The sequence below is a fragment of the Peromyscus leucopus genome, chromosome 6, assembly GCF_004664715.2.
Source record: "Peromyscus leucopus breed LL Stock chromosome 6, UCI_PerLeu_2.1, whole genome shotgun sequence".
Taxonomy (NCBI): domain Eukaryota; kingdom Metazoa; phylum Chordata; class Mammalia; order Rodentia; family Cricetidae; genus Peromyscus; species Peromyscus leucopus.
The window spans coordinates 61755953-61781854 of record NC_051068.1 but is presented as its reverse complement, the minus strand read 5'-3'; the positions used below and the strand labels follow the sequence as shown (position 1 = coordinate 61781854).

Genomic DNA, 25902 nt, shown 5'->3' with positions numbered 1-25902 from the left:
AAACACTAATAGAGATGGTTACAATGAAATATTCAGGAAAAGAAAAGAAAAATTAGAAATGCAGATTGTAATTATAATGCTTGGTCCTTTATGCCAAGTTAAACTTAAATTCTGGTCTATGATGTCCATTTTTAAAACCATAATCTGAGTCAGTTTCATTGATTTTATAGTAATGCCATGACAAAAATGCCATCCATTAAAATGATATGTTCCCCTAGGAGTCATTGTTTTAGCCTTTTGTAGAGCAAAATTGAAGTTATTTTCTTCATGAAAATCCAAAATTAACAAGGAGAAAGAGTTGTGCAGCATCGCTGGTTATAGGTAACTCTTTTGTTTAACTAAGCTGAACAACAATAAAGTTGAGTTCAGCATTTAAATCTGTTGATAGTATATACTTAACACTTTCAATGATTCATAACTTAATTTTGACAATAAAATTATTAAAACTTGAATCATTAAGTTCTTCAAATGCACCATTTGTGACACTGTGAACCATGGAACCACTTAAGCAAGGACTAAGAGAGAAAGCATGTGTGGTGCTTAGGGTAGAGGAGGAGTGGAAGGGCCCTGTAACAAAGACATCCATCAACTTAGTAAACACGTGATCAACTGTTTCCACCCCACCCTCCTGCCCCAAATCACATCCTTCCCAATGTACAGATAATAATATCCTTGGCACTTAGTCACTGACACCAGTTTTGGTTTTTCTGTCAATGTAAGCTCTCTGTTCTAACATTTGGGATTGGCTTCTGGCTTGGGGATTAAGGTCAATAACTACTCCAAAACTTCATTTTTCTTTCTTCATTTCCTAAATTTACTTCATTGGATTTCAAAAAGCTTCACTATGGATCACCTCAGCAGCACTAGCCCCTTCCCTCCGGGTACTCATCCTGTAATGTTGCTGCTTTCCGCCTCCCTGTCCTGCATGCCCTCCTCTGGCTAGCCACCCACTCTCACCACATCAGCTGCCACCAACAAGGCTGAGTCTTAAAGCTCAACAAGATAAACCATCCATGGGAGGCAAGGGCGCTACTTCCAGGAAAGATTCCTAGAACTTGTGGAAAAGTCAAATCAATGGCTCCTTCTCCACTGCTCTCTTCTGAGATGGCTCTCTCAAAACCATTAAAGCAGGCCTAACAACCTCAAGCTCCAACAACATCTAACCTGTGCTCTCCGGTGTCGGCTTTCCTAACAGTAACAGGCGCACCGACCTCCGACCTCCACAGAGCAATTTCTGCCTGGTCTGTTCCAGTATTTGCAGTGGTCTGTCTGTACAGGAACTGAACTATCATCCAGCTACCAGTAAGTGACAAGAATGGCACATGAATCGTCCTCATCAGCAGGCATCTAACAATGGCTGACTAAAAATGGAAATTGTTCATTATGTAATTTCAATAAGGAAGCCTTATATTACAAGCTTCCCTTGTTCCCCACATTCTGAACGCTACAATTTCAGATGGAATTAACTATGACAATATTGAGAATAAGAATGTGGGCCCTGAAGTTATGTAATACTGAGGTAAAACCCTACCCACCAATTAGTGTGATCTCATCAAGTCTGTAAGTCTCGAGGGCTCATAAATTCTAAAGTGAGGCTTCTATCCAATGAATGTTTTAGGTAATGATGAAAACAGACAAAATGTACAAAATGCCCAGGGCCTAACACAGGGCAGAGCACGGCATGGCACACACTCCTCTCACTAAGCCGCAATTTTTACATTAAATAACTAGAACATACTTGGGTGAGGAGAAAACTCCCTTCAGGAGATTTACCGAGTCAAGGTTTACCAGAAGTTTTACTCCTTCTTAAACACGCTCCTGAAATACACAATTATCAGTATAGGCGATTGCTCATTCTATCTCAACACCATTAACAATGCAAAGCATGATTTTACAAATCTGATTCTTTACAAAAATCAATTAAGAAAAGGAAAACTTGTAGACAACATACAGAACAAGTTATAGATGAGAGTATGTTCTCGGTATCAATGTTTCTCAAAAGACACAAAAAGTTCTTTAAAAAAGAACCCAGGGCTGGAGAGACAGCTCAGTGGTTAAGAGCATATACTGCTTTTGCAAAGGACCTGAGTTCAATGGCCAGCATTCAAATGAAGCAGTTCAGAGAGTGTGATCCAACACTCTCTTCGGGCCTCTGTAGGCACTGCACGTATGCACCATATACCCACTCATACACAGAAATCATTTTTTACACAACAGATTCCTGTATCCCATTACACAGCATCTGCCAATGGTGTGTGTGTGTATATACACACAGGTGTGGTCCACTGTGTGTGTCGACACACCTGTAAATGCGTGCACGTGCAATTGGAGGGAGGCCAGAGAACAACCTGGGCTGTTGCTTCTCCTCAGGCACAGTTCATCTTGTTTTTAACACGGGGTCTCTCACTGGAACTTGAGGCTTCCAATCAGACCTGAGTAGCTAGCCAGCAAATCCCAGGAGCCCTGTCTCTGCCTCCCCAGTGCTGGGAGCTACAAACCGGCCTTTACATGGGTACCAGGCATCAATCTCAGGTCCGTAAGCTTACACACCAAGCACATGACAGACTGAGCTATGTCCCCAGCCCTAATTTTTACTTCCCCTCCTTTCTGAGTGATACAGATCCAAGTGACCCCTTAAGCACCACTCCAAAAGAGGACACACAACAGTATGAGATGCTTCTAAGACGAATTACCACATACATGTGACTGCTCAATAAGAGGTCCAGCATGTCACTTTCTTCTTATGCAAGACATAAATATTAAATGAGAGTATCTTTAGACATTTGCTTCAATCTCTGCAAGTTATGGCTTAATTGAAAGGTAAAATTCTCAAAATATATAAAAAAATATTGTGTCTTATTGCAATATTTCTTATCATAAAGAAAAGTATTTTAAAGTAGAGCCTCAATCTTGGTTATACTATTTCCTAGTTGTCTGATCTTTAGGAAAGTTACGAGACCTTAGTAAACTCAGTCTCCTTGTCTTAAAAATATTGGCTGGCCGGTGGCAAGGGTAGGCAGATCTCTGTGAATTCGAGGCCAGCCTGGTCTACAGAGCAAGTTCCAGGACAGTCAAGGCTACACAGAGAAACCCTGTCTTGAAACATACACCTGCCCAAAAAAAAAAAAAAAAGTTAGAGTACTCATCTCACAAATGAAATGACTGACACAGAAGTCCTTACTAGAGCAGCCTGGTCCAAAAGAAAAGTTCAAGAAAAAATGTGAGTCCAGTATTACATCACCACCCCTGGGAAAGCACTAATTCATAAAACCTACCCTATTGGTTGCCTAAGCAACAAAGGAGCCTCCAAACAACTTACATACCCGGCACTCATGCCAGAGCACTAGAAACAACAGTGCCTTTCCAAAGACGGATCACTAAAAACTATCGTGTTCAATACTAAACGAAAGACCTAACATTATCATCATTAGAGTGCTTAGGAAAAAAATCACCAGTGTCAGAATTTAACCCCAGGTCTGGTCTTTTAAATGCAATTATAAATCACGGGACAAATATCCTATTTAGAGAATATTAGGTATCAAAAAGATAAAACAGCACTCTTAACAAAAAGAAAAAGACATGAATAGGGAAATGAGGTATCAATACTACCTACAAATTCATTCTTTAAAATTCCAAATTCCTTCCACCTAACTCTAATTTCTATAGCTTCAAGACCCAGTACTATAAGTACCTCTCACTGACAGGATAAACTGTTTCTTTTGAATGAGTATTTTAAGGGATCTTAAAGTGTTCATAAATATGTAACTTGACCAAGATCATCAAATTAGTCAGATAAAATCCAGATCTTAAATGCTTGATCTGGGACTCTTTAGAAAAGGCTGCTCAACTGGGTCTAGAACTTCACAAGATACATCTCCCATTTAATTTTATTTTTTAATAATTTATTTAACTTTATTTTATGTGCATTGGTATGAAGGTATTGGGTCCCCTAGAACTGGAGTTAAAGACAGTTGTGAGTTGCCATGTGGGTGCTGGGAATTGAACCCAGGTCCTCTAGAAGAACAACAATCAGTGCTCTTAACCATTGAGCCACCTCTCCAGCCCTTCCCATTTAATTTTAAATGAAACACTATAGCACTACAGAATAGTAACAGAAGCCTGTACCTTTCACAATGATTTTAAGCAAGCAGTCACACATTGGCACTTATTTCTCTTCAGGTGTGCTCAATCAACTATACAAAGCTGGGGAAGGGGGCTTTAATGTACAATACTACAGTAAAACATTTGATTGATTTGCTGCTGGTACATCACTTAACATTTTCAATAAATATTGAATTCAGACATGCCCTGGAGCAAATCTCAAATGGTAATAACATCCTCATGTACATATTACCAATGTACACAGAGGAATTTCTGTTGTTGGCAGGAAGAAGCGAAGAATAGTTATCTAAGGAAGACTACAAACCCAATGTTGATATTGCATCACCTATAATTTCCTTTTTAAAGTGTGACTATTAATATTTTCACCTTCTAAGACACACTAAGGCTTCAAACAGTAAGTACTAGCCCCTGGGCCTATCAAAAAGGAAAAGTCCCCACATGGTGCTTGGATAGCATATGCAATGGCAGTACTATGCTTCATTCTGCAACAGCAAATTTTGAATACTATTTTACGTGTTGTGAAATGCAATAGGGAGAACATCAGGAACACATCTAAGGAATGACAGGGAAGCCATTATTCCTGTGTGTGTGTGTGTGTGTTTCTGTACAAAACACTGTATTACATACTAAACAGAATGGCAGTGCTGCTGGCGGGGGGTGGGGGTGGGGGTTCACCAATACAAAGCCCCAAGCAAGAGCTTGTTGTAGTAAGACCTCAGCAGCCAGGGTATCAGCACAGAGCTCACATCCCTACAATAGCAGATGCATTCTAGGAATGAGTTTGTATGCCTATATTTGTAATCAATTATTTGCTCTAAAGGCATAGGAAGCTAAAAAATTACTCAGATATAGTCATTTTGTAAATTTTGGACATTAAATAATATTGGATATCAAGTTTATTAATTTGCTTTATCCTTAAACATTACAATAGCCCTTATATTAATTTGCTGTATACTTAAACATTACAATAGCCCTTACTGCTTTTCTTGATATCCCAAGAAATGATACAGTTCAGACTTCCTAAATAAACCACTGAGAAACCAAAACACCAAAAATAGACACAAAACAAAGTTTGTAGTAACTCTATGGGTCAATTAATTTCCTGTAGTCCCGATATTGTCATACAGCTAGAGTTGGAACCTGATGAGATTCCAGGTGTTAAGGATGCGTTACGTCCTTCAGAAGCTCATGTTTTAGATATGTGTTCTCATGTCACTACCACAGTAAGTTGATGCTGAGTTCAGAAGTGGAGAGAGAAGACTGTGGTTTATTGTATTTAAGGCCAGGCACACCGATAAACTTTTTACGAACTGGTTGGTGAAAAAGAAAGCCATAATCTCTAGGATTTCACAGGGGCACTCAAGTAAAACTGACAGCAAAGAACACAAACAAGAGAAGCCTACTACTCTCCTGATTTTTTAAAATAAATGCTGCTACTGCTGCTGCTGTGGGTGACCAGCAGTCTCGAAGCAACTCCAGGCTGCAATCACAACATCCATTAGAGTGCTCCAGAGTCAGAGCAAGCAAGTGGTTTTCAGTGCCGCTGGTAAATCACCTGATCCTATTACAAAATCAATTACTGCAGTACATTTCCACTGCCACAATCTGATGATGACAAAATGATATTGGATAGCTACTGCAAGGTCAAGAAAACTGCTAAGAACATCTTAATTGGTCTCTTATGTTTAATCATTTGGTCCTACTAATAATGCAGGCATTTTAACTGTATATTTTTATTTGAAATAAATCTATGTAGTTACCTTTGGTTGCCTGGGACATTCGATGGAAAATCTCTGCAACTGGTCTGATGTATGGCTACCAGGGAACAGATCGGAGCAGCAAGACGAACGACACAACCTCTTCATTAAAAAAGAAATAATGATGCAGCCACAGCCACACATTGACTTGATCATTAAAAGAGAATTTGACTTAGAAAAATCACAACTAGTAAGGTCCCATACAGACTAAAACTAGCTAAATGACTCATTCTGCAGCTCTCTGGCTGAAAGAAACACTGCTAAAAAAATGAATTAAAAACAACTGAAAAATCAAGTTCACAACAATAGAAGATAACAGCCACAAACTCATCACCAAGAAAATCTGTGAGAAGCATCAGGTCTCCTGCTACTACACAAAAATGTAAAGTGCTTTAATATTCCAACGTGTTTATATTAAAGCTCAAGAACTTAGCAAAGGAGCAAACTCCAGACACCCCGAAACATACCAACCACTCTTTCTGCCTTCCATCAGTTTGGATCTGTTTGCCTACACCTTCCGCTCAGCCTATCCAACCTGTTCCCTCTGTAAATTTCAACAGCCAACCGGAAAGAGCCCCACCCCTCGCTGTCCCCGCACACTGTTCAAGAAAGACTCCGACTCAGAACTGCTGCAGCGCTGCTCAGAGAAACAACAGGAGCGAATAACTGGACAGGCTTCTAGCTCACCAGTCAGAACTGATGACCTAGGATCTACACTTCAGGAAGCCTGCCAAACACTCACAGTAAGCATGCTCACTCACTTTACTTCTCTACTACAGATTTATTTACAGTACTGTTCTCAATCTTACTTGTCAACCTCAAATTCAATGGGAAAACAGAAAACATAGGCCTAAATCCTTTTTCTTTTCAATAAAATTTAAATTTGGATAGTAGCTAGTACAGATCTTTGAATAGTGGTGGGAGAGGGCAGGAGGGTGGCTGAGTACAATGCACAAAGTAAAAAACTCCCTCTGAATACTGTACTCAGACCTGAGAGGTAATGAAAATGAAATTCTACTGCAAAACGATTCAGCACAGAAAATGATGAAATGAGCAGCAAGGTGAGCCATGCAATCCCTGCTATCGAGGCTGTTCAGTTTTACTGGGAAAAAGGGGATGTGACTATGTACATAAGTACAGTAATAACTAAAAGCCACCAAGGACCTCTCCTCACACTGCATCTTCTCCCTTGGTCATTTGCATTTCAGTAGACAGAGAAATTTGAAAACCTCTTTGAAAATATAAGCAAACAGTATTAAAGATATTAGTCATTCCCTAATTCCCTAATATGTTTATACTTAAAACATTCTACCTTTCCTGATATAGTTACTTGCATCTGGTAATTATAATTCTTTCTAAATTCCCAGAATAAGAGAATCACATTAATACAAATACGTTAGTCTTCTTATAACCATATTCAAAATAACTTAATGAACAGATACAACTGTCAATTCTTTTTAATACATCTTTTAAAAAAAAGGAAAGTGAAAATAACAAAAGGCCTTCCATTACAAGAGTCTACGTCCTGTGGCATTGAAAAGCTCTGTACTTGTGTATGTCTCATGCTCAATTCCTTCCCTGCTTTAGAGCTATCAAGAGCCAGTACTGTTCCTGCCTTCACCTTGCACTGTCCTTTTGATATCATGTTATACTTAACTCAGTTTTTCCAGAATACCTATGAGCAGGCATGCACCGCACAAGGTGTGTGTGTGTGTGGGGGGGGACGACGACAAAAGCCCAACCTTCTGTAAATAAAAGCTACAGAAAGAAAGAAGCAAAATAATTCAGCAACCTCCTACTCGCCTGCTGAAGGCACTGTATGCTAAGAGAATTTAAATCCAGATGCAATTGAGCTGTCCTGCCCTGAAGTCTACCTCCCCGTGCTGCTACTACACCAGCCAGTACATGGAAATACAAAGGACTACCAGCCTAAGTTCTAAAATGATTGAACGACAGAACTTGGAAAATCTAGCTCTAGCCATGCTGCCACCTTTTGAAATGCACGTCAAAGACATTAGGGGACAAGGTCTCAACTGCTGTTCCTGAGCTTCTCTAGCAAATAGGGGAGGCAGGGGAGCAAAAAGAGGTAATGAAAAAATTAATGCATCATGCTAGGGTAAGAACAGGCACCAAGCATTAACACTTGACATAATTTACACTGCCAATAAATATACAATATGCTCAGAAGAAGTACATCATCATGTGTAAAAATAAAGCAAGTATCAATTTAAAGTCCCCAGCACATGTAAGCTGCTCTCAATGAAAGCAAGGCATTTGACGAGCCCTCAGCATTACCACTGCATCCAAACAAAGCCGAAAACAAGATCCAAGAGCATAAAATGCTTCTGAAACATCCAGCCATGAAATGCTTCATCAGCCTCATTTCCCCTACCACCCCCAATATCCCTTGGCTCTTGAATTAGTTCTAACAAAAATAGAATGTAAGCAATAATGGTCATTTTCATTATTTATCATTTTTCTTCCTTGTCAGCTAATTCAATGTACTATTGATCCTTAGGTTGCATACAGACAGAACTTGAAGACTAACCAACAGAAATAAACATTTTTAAAATGTCAAAAAAAAAGCATAATTTTGTTCTGGGAAAAGACAGTGAATATTTAATCAAATCTACCTACAGGCCTGTTTACAGGGAACATTACATATTAATATTTGATCATGAACAAATTAAAAGTGTGATTATTTTTTTCTCTCTAGTGCTAGTGATGAAACCCAGGGCTTTAAGCATGGTAAACAAGTGATCTACTGCTGTGGAATAATCCTTTTGTACACTGTGAAGATTTGTCACTTGAATTGGTTTAATAAGAAGCTGACCGGCCAATGGCTGAACAGGATAAAGTTAGGTAGGAAAGCCAAACTGAGAATGATGACAAGAAGGGCAGAGTCCGGGGAGACATCAGCCAAACACCAAGCAGGATGTGTAGAAAATGAGGTTACAAGCCATGAGCCACGTGACAAAGCATAGATAAGAAATATGGGTTAATTTAAAGGTAAGAGTTGGCTAGCAACAAGCCTGAGCTATTGCATTTATAATTCATATCAAGTCTCCGTGTTATTTGGTAGCGCTGCTGAAACAGGAAAACTCCGCCTACAATCTACCGTTGTCTTAGTTACTGCTCTATAGCAGTGAGGTGACTGACACCAGGATCAAGGCAACTTTTAGAAGAAAGAATTTAATTGGGAGTTTGCTTACAGTTTCAGATGGTGAGTTCATGACCACCATGATGTGGACCATGGCAGTAGCTGACAGCTTACAACTCATCAGCAGGTTGGAGGTAGAGACACTAGGCCAGGTCAGAGCCCACCCACCAGTGATACATCTCTTCCAACAAGGCTACCCCTCCTAATCCTTCCCTAAACAGTTTCACCTACTACAGACCAAGTATTCAAATATATGAACCACTACAGGCCATTCTCATTCAAACCATCACAACCACTAAGCCACACTCCCAGTCCTCATGATTACTTCCATAAAGTTAACCAGTTTCCTTCTTAATTATAAGTAACTGAATGTCAAAATTTTACTTTAAAAAGTTAAATACTGTATGTATGCATACTGAATTAATTTTCAATTCTTGAGAAAACAAGAGGATCCATCTGTTTAGAAGTAGCCTTAAATGTTTGCCTCATATGCACAAGGCTCTGGATCAGATCTCCAGTTCCATCTATCCATCCACCATCCATCCACAGAAACATTTAGATACTAAAAAAAAAAAAAAAAAAAAAAAAAAAAAAAAAAAAAAAAAAAAAAAAAAAAGTCATCCACCAATTTTTACTATAAAACCAGGAAGAGTACGGCACAATAACTTAGAGGAATTCCCATTGTTAGAATTATGGTGAATGTTTGACATATCAAGGTTTTATAGTAAAAATTGGTGGGTGACTTAGTATCTAAATCTGTACATATTAGCCCACATTTTTCCCCCAGGGTTGAGGTTCCCATAAGCCCCATAAGATTAACTTTCAAAAACATTCTCTTTGGTTCTATCCTTGACTGAACTTCAAGTCCTTGGTCTTCTAGAACTAATTCTCGTTCACTCAATGACTCAAGTATTTATTAGCATCTAATGTGCTAGGCAAGTAAGAGTAACAAAGACATTCAAAAAGAAATAGAAATCCCTTCCACCAGCATTAAACTTATATTCCAGGATCAAAGACAAAACTAAGTTTAAAAAAAAAAAAAGACATAACAAGCAAAATAATTACTGTAATAAATGGTGATCCTCACCAAGAAGAAAAATACAGGAGAAAAGATTAAATGTTTGCAAAAGCCTCATGTCTACAACAAAAATCAAAGTAAAACTTGTAAAATATTTCAGAACACTTTTAAATGTCAGGAGAGGAGGAGCAGTACAAGAAGACAGTCAGCAGGAAACAGAATGGGCATTCCAAATGAAAAGTTCCCAATGTGCAGAAGAAAGAAGAGTGGGTTTGCAGATTCATATTTAGTACAACTACACTCAACTCAAAATACTGCCAATGTTGCCTTGTCTTTTTTCTTTCTTGCAGGTATTCTAAATTCCTACATGCACTACACATACACACACATTCACTCATACCACCCTACACACACACACACACACACACACACACACACACACACACGATTTCACAAATGCCTCTCATGTTCACTGAATCACCACACGATATCATCACATTAACTGTATTTCCATAACAATTAACACCAGTCAATATCCAAATTTTCCATGTTGTCTCATAAATGTCTTTTACAGTTAACAAGTTCTAAGCAGAAAGAGTAGCACTCTGTTGCCCCTACCTTCTTCCATCATTCTCATTCCAAGAAGTTCTCGAGGCGCCTGGATTCCCCTGCCACTGTCCAGCAGCAACACTTACACTGTGCAGTGTCTGTTTTTCACTGTATCCCCTACCTTGTTACCCACACTCGCATATTAACTTAACTACAAACAACTTTTAGCAATGAGTGTTCTAAATTCAACTAATAAAGAAACGCTAACAATATAACTGGCACACATGGGAATTCTGGCCCCAGAGAAACAAGCAGCAACTTAAGTTTGCTAGTGATTCCTAAACAGCTGTTGAAAGGCTGAGCATGGTGCAGTAACCCTGAAGCAACAGAAGAGGGAACTATAATATTTAGAAACTCCATACTAAGTAGCACTACATTTTACTTTAAATGTAAACACTAAATTTTGACTTAGTGATGGTCAAAAACACAATTATTATTTTTACATATGCTTCCATCATAAAACAAGCAAACAAGACCCCATTGTAGAACAAAGTCCTTTTAAAAGGTAGGTAAAGGCTGAATGTATGGATATGTATAATTCAAATGTACTAATCAGCCATTATGAAATGTTATCACTTAAAATGATTCAAAAAACAATGTACTTCTACTTTCCAAGTAACTTTCTTCAATAAATAAGCTTATCTAAATAGACTAATGTATTTTGCTAAATAACTGTTCTCATCATAAATTCAATTTTTAACTTTTAAACAAGGAAGTTCTGAATTTTGAGTTAAATTTTTACATATCCATGTGTTCAAAAAGAAGTCTCAAAGTAGCGGAGCAGTGGTGGCACACACCTTTAATCCCAGCACCCAGGAGTGAGCGCCTGTGAGTTTAGGGCCAGCCTGGTCTACAGAGTGAGTTCCAGGACAGCCAGAGTTTCACAGAGGAATCTTGTCTCGAAAAGCAAAACTCCTAACCATGTATAGGGTTAGGGAAACAGATCAGTGAGAGAGCTTGCCCGGTACATGCAAATCCTCGGGTTTCACCCCCAGCCCTAAAGGATGTTTGCTCCAAGCAATATGGTATTTTATGAGAATATAAACGTAGAGACTGAGGAGATAGCTAGGTAGGCGAAATGCTTGCTGGGCAAGCCTGAGGACCTGAGCCAGACCCCCAGGTAAAAAGGTTAGCATGCATCTGCAATCCTACCCCCGAGGAGGCAGAAGCAGGAGGATGCAGGGGCTCGCTGGCCAGCCAGTCTAACCCACTGGGAAATTCTACATTCAGTGAGTGAGACCCTGTGCTGACAAATAAAATGGCCCATGACAGAAAGTCCTCAGCATCAACCTCCACACGTGTACTCACGGGTGACTTTCACCAGCAGTACCTTTAACGCTCACGTTTCCATCAGCCATCTATGTATGAGGATTTCACCGATTCCTTATGAAAACTGGCTTTCTTTGCTTTGTATTTTATTTATTTATTTGTGTAAGAGCATGCATGTGCTTGTGCACATGTATGTTAGTATGGGCACATCCATATATGTGCCCACAGAGGCCCTGAGGGGGCATCAGATCTACTGGAGCTTGTAGAGGTGCAGGAAGTTGGGACTGCTTAATGTGGGTGCAGGTAACTTAACCCGGGTCCTCTGCATGAGCAGCAAGTGTTCTTAACCGGTCTACCATCTCTCTAGCCCCAATTCCAGCTTTCTTTTTCTTTTTTTAAACCAAGGTCCTTTATGTCCTTCTGAGGCCTCATCAAGCAAAACTTTTATATTTTACCTTATTCAAAGCAAGCTAGGTTTTTCTCCATTCATGCTCTTCAAAATTCTATCACTTGTTATACATTCCCCAAGTTCTCCCACACACACCTAAAGGGATTTTTCTAATAGCAACACTCCATGAATAGGTACCCAGGTCTGCATCAGCTTCTGTGGCTACATAACAAACTCACTGGCAGAAGTTAAGTTTATTAGCTCAAAGTTCTTGAAATCACACATCCAAAACTAGTTTTACTGAGCTAAATCCAAAGTGCTTGCAGGCCAAATTAATTTGTTCTCCTTTGCTTTTACAGCCTGCAGAATGCTTACTGAATCCCCCAGATTATTGGCCCCTTTCTTCTTCAAAGCACAGTACCACTTGTGCATCTTTCTCTAATCTCTTCCTCTTTCCTAGCCTCTTCAACATTCTTAATCACATATGCAGAGTTCCTTCAGCACAAGGCACAACAGAGCTTTTGAAAATTAAGATGCAGACACGGTGGGGGGGGATTATTCAGTCTTCCAAAATACAATACAAAACAACAAAATATAAAAAGTCAGACATGGTGGCACATGCTGAGCTGACAATACAGCCCTCCAGAGTCTAGGGCAGTAGATCCGATGCAAATCTGAAGGCCAGCTTGGTCTATGTAAGAATTATGGGATAGCCAGGGTATATACAGAGATCCTAAAAGAATTTCTAAAATAAAAGGTATGAAATGTAAAAGCAAAAATATAAAATGGTCTTTGAATAAAAGATTTTTGAAAATCAATCACACACTGAGAAGAGTCAGCAAATAGCTGTCTAAGCAACTCGTGTCAAGAATGCACAGGGCTCTTGACAGCCGAGTCAGTCAGTCTAACAATGCTGGAAGAAGAGGAACCGGAGGAGGGGGGGGGGACTGCTGCTCACTTAGTACAGAGTTTCTGGTACGAGTAAGAGCAAAGTTCTGCATATAAGTAGTGATAGGTACACAGCAGTGTGAATGTAATTAATGTAACTGAACTGCCTACCTGAAATAGTTAGAATGGCAGGTTTATGTTATAAAATTTTCACATTTTAAGAAGTAAAAATGTGCTACTAAGAATCCTGAACAGAAATTAAACTTTAAAACAGATTTCATATAATAAAGAATATCATTTAACATCAACTTGTGATACTATTAAAAACAGTCTGGTGTATCATTTCTCAGATATTTAACAAGAAACACATTCAAATAAACAAAAAGTACAATAAAGATCCCCAACAACAATCAACAAAATCAAAATTTAATCAAAAAGAAACAGCACAATTTGATAAACGTTTTCATGTAGACATTATTTAGTCAACAATATAGTATTATAGATTGTTGTTTTTATTTTTACAGTAAGGAAAAAGCATGCAGCTTTTTTATAATTAGAAAAATGACAGTATTACATATTTGCTAGCATTGATGTGAATTCTTTCACTAGGTGGCTATTTTCCTTCAAACTGATGGATTTCCTTTCGAGTTACTTATAACTGTGGTCAGATAACAGAAAGCCCCAGTGTTTCTCTCTCTAAACATGTCTTTGTTTTACTTTCAAATGTAAGTCACAGAATTCCTATGTGACAGCTTCCCCTTTCAGCTCTCTGAATGACGACTCCTCATCTTCTAGCCAACACTGTTTCTGATAAGTTCTTTTTCTATTATTGCTTTCAAGATTTTCTCTGTATTGGTGGCAACTGAGCAGCTCGGCCACTTACGCAACTAAGTGTAGATTCTTTGATGGTGGTTCTGCCTGCGCTTCTTGGTTTTGGGGCTGACACTTCTTCCCACTGAATAGGCTCACCAGCCATTACTTCTCCTCCTGTGACTGACACAGCCAGCCATCTTTGACCAGGTCTTTCTCTCTACTGTCTCTATTCTTTATCCTCCCCATCCTTCCAGTTGATGGCTTTTATTACTCTGAGTTAATTGACTCTCCTCATTGCTCAACAGTTGTTTTGCTTATTTAATTAGCTCTCCTTCCAGACAGGCCTAAACTCTCTCCTGCTTCTTTATACAGTATCTCTATTGATGTTCTCTGTGCTCTATCTATTCACTCTGCAGTATTTTTCAATCATTTGAACACAGGATTACTTGTTTTTTCTGATGCTACCTCAGAGTTATTTTAAAATCTTTAATCATTATCTAGTCCTCTCATAGTTAGTTTCTACTTGTTAATTTACTGTATCTGAAAATGAGTCATATCTACTTTCCATATGTATCTAGTAATTTCTGGAGGAAAACAGACAATATAAAAAATAACAGCATATCTGGACTTTGCTATATTCTTTCAGAGGAACTTCTGGTTTTAGTGTTGTAGATGAGAACTCCAAACTGTTTCCTCTGCAGTGTGTGGCTACTACCTGGCTCAGTCCCCTCATCTCTGAGCCATCTTTCTATTTCTCAGCCTGATGCCTGGGATGTTACCCTGGCCCCTGAGTAGTTGACGGTGGCAGTGGAAGAATTGGGTAGAGACTGTACTCGGATGGCTCCCATCCTCTGATGTTCTCTGGCCTCAAGGTTTCTTCCCAACATCTCAGCTCTTCTGTCAGCCTGTGTTGTCTGCGATACTCTAAGGAAGCTTCTGGCCACCCAGACCACATGACCAGTCAAAACATATTCAGTCAAAAAGAAACAAAGACATATCTCAAATGGATCCATTTTCTCTTGAGAACAGAAATCACAAGCAGGAATGTTAAACTGCCAAAATCCCAGTACTTGGGAAGCTGGGATATCCAAGACCCACCAGGGATACAGAGCAAGACCCTGTCTCATCAGGCGTAGGGGAAAGAATGCTCTCACAACATAGAGTAATATAAACCAACCATACACCACACTGACTGACATAAACCAACCACACACAACACTAACTGACATAAACCAACCATACACAACACTGACTGACATAAACCAACCACACCACACTGACTGACATAAACCAACCATACACCACACTGACTGACATAAACCAACCATACACCACACTGACTGACATAAACCAACCACACACAACACTAACTGACATAAACCAACCATACACAACACTGACTGACATAAACCAACCACACCACACTGACTGACATAAACCAACCACACCACACTGACTGACATAAACCAACCACACCACACTGACTGACATAAACCAACCACACACAACACTAACTGACATAAACCAACCACACCACACTGACTGACATAAACCAACCACACCACACTGACTGACATAAACCAACCACACCACACTGACTGACATAAACCAACCACACAGGAACAACATAGTCTTTGTAACACACAGAGTCAAACAGGAGATTAACGGAAACAAACCCCTGAGGAGCTGAAACACAAATACAATAGTAACTGCTTCTGCTGAGCTCTGGCCATGAGATACATGACAAATCAGTGTTCTGTATGGACTTGTGATGAAGCCTGTCCCAGACTTTGACTATCAATAAGTACTTATTTTAAAGTGAACTTGTAACTTTATGCAAAATGCACAACAAAATGAATGCTGAGTTCTATCAAAATTAATATCTTTCATTCTTCCAATGACATTTTTTAAAAGTAAAAAGATAATGCAAAGAATAGGAGAAAATATTTGCAACTCATATTTGATAAAGGTCTAGTAGTCACAATTTATAAAGACTACTCACAATTCAATATTAAAAGTATAATATAAGCTGAAAAATGAGTAAAGAACTTGAATAGCTCTTTCTTCAGAGACAACAAATGATCAGTAAGCACATGAAATCACCCACAATGAAATACCCTTTCACACCAACTAGGAAGACTAAAATACAGGCATAAGTGTCCATGAGGATGCGGGAAAACTAGAACCTTTGTGTATTACTGTAAAATGCTACTTGAAGAGGTACACAAAGGACTAAGTATCATTCCTACCCCATTCACATATGCTCAAAAGAAATAAAAATAGACATCCACACAAAAACTTATACAAGAAAGCTCACAACACACACATTCCTACCAACCAAAAAAGTGGATCTACCCACCGATGAATGACTAAATAAAATGTGGCATACGAACGACTATTAATACGTCATAAAAACGAGTTAAATACTGATATGACACATACAATACTGAAAATATTGTGCTAAGTGAATGAAGCCAGGCACAAAAGAACAAATACTGTGTGGTGCCATTTTTACCAATGTCCAAAACGGGCAAACTCTCACAAGCAGAAGCCCCGTCATTGATTGCCTAGAGAGAGAGACAAAGGGAAGAAGGGAAATGAAAGCAGCCTGAGTGTGAATGGCCGTGAGGAGTGTACACACTGAATATACTCAAGGATCACTAACAGTATACAAGGATGAGGTTTTCTGCTGTGTGAACTATAGGACAATAAAACTGCCACTAAATACATTTAAAATTCAATATTCACCATAAGTCAACAATGCTGACAGTTGGTTGTAACTCAAATTTAGGAAGGGTCAAACTACCCCTTTCTGTGTATACACTCCAGAATCAGTCACCACACTGTAAGGTAGTAAAAATCTGTATTGGTATCCTTGTTCTATTATACGCTCCTAAATTTGCTACAGATTACAAGTGAAGATCGTAACTGCTGAGCATGTAAGTATTTGCTATAATTGCTATGGAAATATCCTCTGGTCAAATATTTACTATTTCAAATACAGTAAACAGTTTAGTACAAGAAAGGATGTTGTTTTTTTTTTTTCATTTCATATTTCTTTATGCATCTAGGGACTCTCCTTTAGCTAATGAAATAAACATTTTTGGTGATTATATTATTAAAACAACCGATGTCTAAGCATTTTGTCTCATTTTGTAGAACACTTAATCACTTTAAAATTTTTCACTATTAAAAAAGAATGCATGTAAACTGGTGTAACCACTATGGAAATTAGTACAGAGGCTCCTCAAAAAACTACAAATAGAACTCCATATGATCCAGTTATCCCACTCCTGGGCATATATCCAAAAGAATCTAAGTCAGCATACCACAAAGTGTTACGTACATCAGCACTTATGGCAGCACTATTCATAACAGATGAATGAATGGACAAAGAAACTATAGCACATACACATTATGGAGGTTTGACGCCCCCCCCACTTCCAGCTATAAAGATGAGTAAAAATATGGTAAGAAAATGGGTAGAAATGAGATCACCATGTTAATCGATGATTAAGCCAAATTCAGGGAAAAGAAACTATGGTCTGTTTTATACGCAGAATATACACAATGTGTGTGTGGGTAGATGCATGGGTGGATGGGTAAATGTAGAAGCGGCTATCTAGGAGAAGGAACAGGCCTAGAAGAAGCAGGAACAAGAACCGGGCTGGGGAGATGGCACGGTGACTCAGTGCTTGCTGTGCGAGCGTAAGAGCCGACGTTTTGGTGCCAGCACTCACATTAAAGCTGGGCAGGGTCACGTGGGCCTCTAACTCTACCACTGGGGTGGGGACACAAAAGGACTGTCAGGACTTGCTGGCCAGCCAGTCTGGCCAAAAGATGGTGAGCTAAAGTTTCAGTGAGACCCCGTCTAAGAGGATAAGGTGAAAGAATGATAAAGCCAGATACCTGACATCTTCCTCTGGCTTCAGCATGCATGCGCACATACCTGTACTCCCATGTGCACACATCTATTTACCACACACACACACACACTATACACATAGATGGGGTCGGGGTGAAGAAACAGTTCGCCCTAGTGAAATGGTAACTTACCAGATTTTTAATTAGAGGTAATTACAAAAGTTTTCATTTCACTCTTTTTTTTTTTTTTTTTTTTTTTTTTTTTTTTGGTTTTTCGAGACAGGGTTTCTCTGTGTAGCTTTGCGCCTTTCCTGGAGCTCACTTGGTAGCCCAGGCTGGCCTCGAACTCACAAAGATCCGCCTGGCTCTGCCTCCCGAGTGCTGGGATTAAAGGCGTGCGCCACCACCGCCCGGCTCATTTCACTCTTAAAACAAAAAAATAAAATAGTACAGATAGGAAATAGCATAGATGCTAACCCACAGTAATAGTGTTTATGCTGACACACTGTAGTAAACTATATTTAATACATTAAGGAACAGTCAAGCAATGAATGGAATAATAATAATAACAATAATAATAATAAATCTGTATGTGTTATAGTATATAATCTTAGGTAGGAAAAGTCTTATTTAATTCATAAATTTACTATTCCTGCTTACTAACCTGATTTTCTAGACACAATGTGTAGAGGGATCACAAAAGATATAAAGAGAAGAAATTCTCGTACCTAGGTAAAAATGAAAACAAATATAATTCTTATTGCAATTTGACTTATTGTTGTCAGAGGTGTTCAAATAGAATATGCATCAACGTAAGGAACATGCAAAAGTACAGGGAAAGCAAGTACTTACCAAGTATTTAGAGAGCCTTTTAAAAGTCTCCTTGACAGCTGAGAGTTCCTAATAATAAAAAGAAAATAAAAATGATTCAATGTCAGTTAATCAGACTCTGCCTAATTTAAACAAAACTTTCATGTTCTTAAAAAGAACTTGTATACATAACACATGGAAGAGCTAACAAACTACCAGAACACTGGCAAAGTTTACAATATTAAAATATTTTATCCACAGCAAAGTTATATATAAACTGGCAAATTGATTTTACTGTTTATAAAAGTCAGATTAAGTCATCTTATTTAATAAAAATTATACTACAAATCATCTCTGTCAAATCCCAAGTTTAATTAGGTTCAAAGACCCAGGAATAAAAGTACTAAATAATATTTAGGGAACTGACTAATTGCCAGGCACTTCACTCTGGACCTTAAAAAGCCTGTATTTATCTTTTCCATTGTTAATCATATCACTCTTATTAACGACTAAGTCATCTGCTTAAACACAGCAGCTGCACTCAACTACACAGTTCATGTTTTAACCATCATTATAAACTGGATATGGGTTCCGCCCTTTTGGGAAGTGGATACAAAAGGATCAAGGGTTCCATGTCAGGTCACACAGGAAGTTTTGGGGCAGCCTGGGCTGAAGATACCACCTCAAAAGAAAAGACACAAATCTTTTATCACCACCACAAGACACGAATGTACTTCAGTATCAAGTAAAACTGTCTGCCTTTTAGTCAAGGGGGAAAACTCTTAAAATTCCTTTTACAGACTCACCAGATTTAACTAAGAACACAAACTGTTACCATCTAGAAAGTATACCACCAGTTATAGAAATAAAATGTTCCTTGGGCTGGCAGGATGGATCGGCAGGTAAAGGCCCTAGGTCGTGTTCTATCTGATGATCTCAGCTCCATGCCCAGAACACACAAGGATGAAAGAGCCTAGCCTGCAAGCTGTCCTCTGCCCTAAACAAGTATGTACACAGCACACACCTGCATACACAACACACAGTATAATTTTTAAGATTTCCTGAGTACATCATACCAATAGATTTTCTGTATCTAAATGTGCTAAAATCAAGAACAATCAAATTAATAGCATTCAACCTCAGACCATAGGAAATGTAGAAAGAAAGGCATATTAGAGATGTAAACAAAATTTAGGACAATAACGTTTCTGTAAGATGACAAGAAATGGTTTAACTTTTTTAAATAAGGCAAAGATTATTCTTAAATCACACATAAGGGAAAACTGATTGTTAAAATCAGATATTATTTATAAAAAACTTCATGTAAACTATAGATTAGAGAACTATAGCAAGGGACATGTGCAACTAAGATTCATATGCAAAACACATTTTGAAAAAAATTTCAAGTCATCAAGAAAATGACAACCAGGGCTGGAGGGATGGCTCTGTGGTTAGGGCACTTTCTGCTCTTCCAGCAGCCACCCTTGAGACAGGGTCCCTCACTGAACCTGGAGCTTGCTGGTTTTTTGTCTAAGCTGGCTGGCCAGCAAGGCACAGCCATCCTTCTGTCTCCAACTGATGCTTGCCCCAAGCACTGGGGTCACAAGGACACATGAGCTCTCCTGGCTCACGCTTGTGCTGCAAAGCACTCTCACTCACTGAGAGATCTCTACAGCTCCATTTGTGAATGGTGTCTTGGGGTGGGGGTACTGAACCTAGGATGCCATGTACTCAAGGCAGGCACTCTACCACCGAGCTACAGCTCCACTACTTACACCAAGTTTTGCTAACACTTCTTATATTCAAGTTAAATTCACAAACTTATGGGCCAGTGAGTGGCTCAGCAGGTAAAACTTTATCATGCAAGCCTGACTCATTTGATTCCCAGAACCCACAGTGGAAAGATAGAACCAACTCCTGAAAGCTGTCTTCTGACCTCCACACAAACATACACTGTGGCATACACGCACACACATGAACACCAACATACACATACACTACAAATACATAACTCAGCACATAAAGAAAGGAATTAACAACAACCAGATGGTCATGCCACACATTTGTAAAACCTTTAAAGACAACTATTCAGTCCTATTGTTTAGAAAACTAAGATTTTTTTTAAATCAATGTCTCTAAAGAAAAGTCTTTTTAACCTGCTGAAGAAATGCTTATCAAATAATATTCTTATATCCCTAAATTTCTTGTTAAGATTGACAATGATAGATTCCTTATTTAAAATATTAGTAGTCTCATTTCTTTTTATTTTACTTTTCCATTTGATTTACCTAATCACTGTCTCTTAATGTAAACAATTTCTATTTTTCTCTAAACTAAATTGGCATCTTGATTTAATTTGAAGGTTTTTTTTTTTTAACACATTTGAATAAAGACACCTACTTTAAAATCCACAGCAACAGGTTTGCCTTGGGTTGTTACCTGTTTCCTTCCTGTTTACATTTGCTTGTTTGTTTGTTTGTTTGTTTGGCAGGTGCACAGGCATGTGTATGTGTGCACACAAGTGCACAAGGAGATCAGAGAACAACTTGTGGAAGTGTGCTCTCTTTGCCCACCTGTGGGTCCCACGGGTTGAACTCAGGCTGGCAGACTTGGCAGCAAACACCTTTAACCATTAGACATCTGGCAAACCCACTGGGTTGCAAACCCAGGCCTTGAAGGGAAGTTCCCTCAACAATCCCCAAACGCTGACAACTTAAGCTACTCCTCAGTCCAGCAGCTATTAGAGACGGACTCACCAAAACGTTACAGGAATGTAAGAATTTGACCTGGGGGAGAAAGCTGCACTGCACTCAACCGGGAACTGAGGTTTCTGTGAGAGGACAGCCAGCCACACAATACGGAGCTGACACTTCCACTGAGTCCATTTTTAAAATCAGATTCCATTCTCCCTTCACGCAGGAAACATACTTCTTTAAGGTTCTTGTCTTTCAATTACTAAGAGCAATATCAGCATCCTTTAATGTAAGTGTTAATTGGAGAGATATCCTATAACAAAAAAGGGAAACCCCTTAATGAGAAATTTGTCTTCCTGAAAGAGAAAGATTAACTACTGAACTCTTACCCCAAAGAGATCTGTACCTCTCAGTAAAAAAAGAAAAAGAAAAGAAAAAGAAGGAGGAGGAGGAGGGAGGGAGGGAGGGAAGGAGGGAAGGAGGGAAAGGGGGGGAGAGGGGAGAGGGGGGGAGAAGGGTGTCTACTTTGAAGGTAAGAGTCTACAATGACCAAAGGCAAGATCAATAGATCTTGTCTAGAGCCCACAGAACCAGACTGTGGGTTTGTGAAGGGGTAGTACCCAATTTTATGATTTCTGATGACATAGAGATCTCAGAAAGTCTCTAAGAATGGAAGCAGGAAGTCTCCACTAACACAGAAGTACAGTTACCTCAGTGGCTGCACACTGTTCATCAATAGTAAAGTTCATGAAGCTTCTCCCTGTGTCTTAACCATGCAAACACTGATACTTAACAAGCCAGTACTTTCCCAGGCACTATGTAAGTTAGAAGTTCTAGTATTCTGTAGCACAGTAGTCTATAGTTTAACTATTACAAATAACAATAACATAATGTATTTTTCAAAAAAGCTAGATTTTGAATGTTTTCACCTCAAAGAAATGATAATCTATAGGTTGAAAACCACTGTTTTACAGGAGGGATAAAAATTCTCAACTTTACAGGGTAAACATGGATCTACACTATTCCATCCCAAGTAAGACTTCAAGCACCCACTGACATCGTGGGGTGTTCCCCAGGGCAAAGAGGCAGCTACTGGAGATACATCAACATCAGACCTTAAATTATTGGGGAGAAACATCAGAGGTCATTTCTCAAGTTTCTCGCCCATGGAGTCTACTCTAATATTCACAAAGGAGCTTAGTGTAGGCCACTTTATTTTCTCCTCTTATACACAGCTATACTCTAGCACCCTTTCCTTCAAGTATATCTTTAAAAGCTGTATGCATGAGAAAGTTTTATTTAAAAAATCTAAATTTTTTACTCAAAGGACCTCATGATACACTTCTGTCTCCTTAATAAAGTGTGGGGCATTGGGTCTACAAAAGAACAGCAGAAAGCTCTCATGTGGTAACTCAGTCTGAAAGAAATACCTCAACTTTCTGACTGACATTCATATAGCTGCTTCCAGCAAGCCAGAAGGAAGCTATGGCCAGTGCCTTTAAACCACCTGATTTACTCCAATTATCAAAACAGTACAAGAGAGGTTTCAGTACAGTTCACCTCATTTGTACAGTGCATGTTTCCTCAGTGTTCCTCAACACTTCCACAGACCGTTTCAAAATCCCTCACAGTTACCAGCAGCCAACTTCTATCAAGCATGCATATTCCTTAAATCCACACAAGCACCAGTGCATCCTTTTACTGTCCTGACATGTACACTGTACAAGACTGTACAAGTCAAATTCCTGTCCTCTAAAAAGGAACTTACTCCAATATTTCATTTCTATCTGCTGCATATGGGTGTTTTTCCTACATGTGTTGTATACATATGTACACCAGTCTCGTGCTGGATACCCACCGAGGGCAGAAGAGAGTGTTAGAGCCCCTGGAACTGGAGTTACAGACATTTGCGAGCTGCTGCATGCTAGGAATTGAACCCAGGTCCTCTGAACTGTTTCTGACATCATGTCTTTGTTCTACAATCACGGACTCAAACTGAACTAGTAAACCCAATTAATCGCTTTCTTTTAAATGAGTTGTCATGGTCACAGTGTTTTGTCAGAGCTACAGAAAAGTAACTAGGAGAAAAGAAAAAAGAAAAACAGCAGTAACATTTCCAATGTCATCAAGAAAGAGAAGAGGACCAACAGCTCAGCAGGTAAACTTGCTGGCAAGCCTGACAATATGGAGTTCAGACCCTGGATCTCACAGGGGAAAGGGAGAACTAACTTCTGAAAGTTGTCCTCTGATCAACATCATGTACATACACAGTAACAACAAATATCAAATAGAGAAGTAAGTTTATATCTACAAAATATGTGAAAAATCTTTAAGCTGAGGAAGATAACCAGAGATCCACTAAAAGGAGAGATATATTCATGGACTGGGAAAGTCTCAGTATTATTAAATGTCAATCCTCCTAATATACACAGATTGCCTCTACGTTATGGAGAAAGAGACTATAGGGAAAAGCAACAGAAGTGTGCATAGGAGCACATACCTTTAATCTTAGCACTCAGGAGGTGGGGAAGGAAGATTGAGAGGTCGGGATTTGGGCTACACAGGATCCTGTCAGGAAAAAAGAAAAAGAAAAAAGAAACTAAGAAAACTTCATTTACAAAAGGTTTGTGTGTGTGTGTGTATGTGTGTGTGTGTGCAATGAAAAGAAACTCACCACCAGATATAAATCTGAAGTCTGTTAGAAAATATTGCAGTATTAGGCAAGAAGGCAATGAAACAATACAATACCAAAATTCTCACACATTACAAAAGCAGTTACACTCACAGCTGAGGTAGGAACAATCATTGACAGAATGGTTCAAGAACATTCAATCATCAATTTTAAAAAACTATCTCTCTGGGTCGTTCCATTCTAGTTACAATTCTCTTAGTAAAATTTGATGCCTAAATATGAAAATCGAAGTAAAACATTTAAAGTATGGAATAATCTCATGAGACAGGAAGTTAGGAAATGCTCTTCTAAGAGTGAAAGGTAAAAAACAGTAAAGTGAAAGGTCAAGAGATGGTTGAGTTCTTCCTGGGACAACAGCTGCCCCTTTGACATCTTCACCTGTCCACATGTCCTCCTTACCCTACAAAAAGGCAGCCTGAACACAAAAGCACATCATCTAGTGGGCATGGCTAGGACACAGAAGACTTGGAAAGACGGCAGGGAGTAGCTCCCAGAAGCCCACACCTCAACAGTAGGGAACTCAAATGGACCGCTGAGATTCACAAGTGAAGGAATACAAAGGTAGAAACTACATGTTCTGGAGAAAAGGAGTAAAAAAAAGACTGAAAAAACAAAGGCAACATCAACCCCTCCTGACCTTTTCCAATCTCCTGCAGAGAAGAGACCAGCATAGGAAGGAACCACACAACGCCCCCCACTTTTGCCAACAAACAACTACAATTCTTAGCCAGGAAAGGAACAGAAGTCACCAACCAAAAAGCCACATAGTACTCAGATAATCCAAGTCAAAATATTTTGGCTAGTGAAAATTTCCCACCTCTCCACCAAAAGTCACAGAAAGCGCAGTAAAATAAGGTCAACTGAAGTGACTACAGTGGACAGTTACAAATTTGTTTGCTTTAATCTTTCACTAAAAGCACAAAGACCATGATAGAAATGAACAAGACACAATAAGAAATGAATGAAGAATTGATCCTGGCCAGTTCTATGTTAAGTTGACACAAGCTGTAGTCATCTGAGAGGAGGGACCTCAGCTGAGAAAATGTCTCCAGTGATGTAGGCAAGCCCTGATGGTGTTTTCTTAATTATTGAAGGTGAGGTCCAGCCAATTGTGGTTGGTGCTACCCCTAGGCAGGTGGCCCTGTGTTCTGTAAGAAAGCAGGCTGAGCAAGCCAGTGAGCAGCACTCCTCCATGGCCTCGGCATCAGCTCCTGCCTCCAGGTTTGTCCTGCTTGAGTTTCTGCCGTGATTTCCATCTGATCGTGACTCAGGACACACAAGCCAAACAAACCCTTCCCTCCCCAAGTTGCTTTTGGTCATGGTGCTTCATCACAGCAATGATAACCCTAACGAGGACAGCCTTCTCCAGGAAAGTAAAATTAAGGGAAGAAAAGCAATGAATTAAAAATAACATGAGAGAAATGAAGAACAAAAAAAAAGCACAGCCAAAAGAATAAAAACAAATGAGGAAAAAAATACACTGACAATCTAAAAAAAAAAAAAACACCTATAATATGCACAATTGAAAATTACGAATAAAAGTAAAATTAGAAAAAAAAAAGCCTAACAGGTAAGTTATAGTTCAAGGACTAGCAAGATGACTCAGTGTAGAGGAGGATGCTTGCTGTCAAGTCTGACAACCTGAGTTTGAACCCCTGGGCCTGCATGATGGAAAGAGAGAATCAACTTCTACAAGTATTGACCTGACCTCCACAGACACACAAAATAAACAGGAAGATGTACCATCTCAGTGGCACTACATTTTCTCTAGCTTAATCAATCCTGTACCTCGTATTACTTTGGGTATCTAATAGCACTC

The 25902-nt window shown here is 39.1% G+C and overlaps 1 protein-coding gene across 4 annotated transcripts in view; it reads right to left on the bottom strand.

The window, feature by feature from the left end:
• Positions 1-25902, bottom strand: part of Fbxw7 (F-box and WD repeat domain containing 7) — a 170340-nt gene that overhangs the window by 101566 nt on the left and 42872 nt on the right. The window contains exons 2-4 of one of the 4 annotated variants that reach the window (XM_037206698.1): positions 23892-23959; positions 18741-18788; positions 18553-18616 (exon numbers count right to left, since the gene is read on the bottom strand). The gene's annotated coding sequence lies outside the window, so the exon portion shown is untranslated. The remainder of the gene's footprint in view (positions 1-18552; positions 18617-18740; positions 18789-23891; positions 23960-25902) is intronic. The other 3 variants (XM_028894269.2, XM_028894270.2, XM_028894271.2) reach the window with 3 other exon arrangements.